Raw genomic sequence first — 940 nt, forward strand, 5'->3', positions numbered from 1 at the left:
TAGTTTGTTGAGTATTTTCATTATGAAAAGATGTTGAATTTTTCTGTATCATTTGAATCAAGTAGTTACTGTCTTTTAATGTGATATATTGTTTGATTTTCATATGCTGAACATCTTTGCATCACTTGGTCATAGCATATAATTTTTTTTTAATGTATCGTGGAGTTCAGTTTGCTTGTATTTTGTTGAGGATTTTTGTGTCACTATTCATCAGAGATATCAGACTATAGTTTTCTTTCCTTGCAGTATCTTTGCCTGGTTTTATGCCAGCTGAATAAAATGAGTTTGAAAGTGTTCCCTCCTCTTCACTTTTTTGGAAGAGTTTAGGAAATCATGTTAATTCTTTAAATGGTAGAATTTTTAGTGAAGCCATCTGGTTTAGGGCTTTTCTTTGTGGGGAAGTTTTGATTACTGATTTAATCTCCCTACCATAGAGTTCTGCCCAGATTTAAAATCTCATCATGATTTTATCTTGATAGGTTGTATTTTTCTAGAGTTTTATCCATTTCTTGTAGGTTATCCAATTTGTTGGCATGTAATTGTTTATAGTAGTCTCTTATGATTCTATTTCTGCTACACTACTTGTCTTCTCTGTTATTTTTTATTTTTGTTAGGTCCTCTACTTTTCTTAGCAATAATCGTGCCTCGGATAAACCTCATTGGCTACGATACTGCCACTGCACAAAGCTAGGTTTTCTACTTTTCTTAGTCTACCTAAAGGTTTGTCAATTTTGTAGATCTTAAAAAAAAAAAAAAAAAAAAAACCTCTTAGTTTCATGGTTTTTTCCTTTTCTTTCATTTATCACTGCTTTATTCTTTTTTTTTTTTTAATATTTATTTATTTATTTATTTGACAGACAGAGATCACAAGTAGGCAGAGAGGCAGACAGAGAGAGAGGAGGAAACAGGCTTCCTGCTGAGTAGAGAGCACGATGCGGGG

The 940-nt window shown here is 32.3% G+C and overlaps 1 pseudogene; it reads right to left on the reverse strand.

Annotated features, from left to right (window-relative positions):
- Nucleotides 1-606: 606 nt before the first annotated feature.
- On the reverse strand, nt 607-689 carry LOC131837352 (U4 spliceosomal RNA; annotated as a pseudogene).
- Nucleotides 690-940: the final 251 nt, after the last annotated feature.

The sequence above is a fragment of the Mustela lutreola genome, chromosome 7 (genome assembly GCF_030435805.1).
Source record: "Mustela lutreola isolate mMusLut2 chromosome 7, mMusLut2.pri, whole genome shotgun sequence".
Taxonomy (NCBI): Eukaryota; Metazoa; Chordata; class Mammalia; order Carnivora; family Mustelidae; genus Mustela; species Mustela lutreola.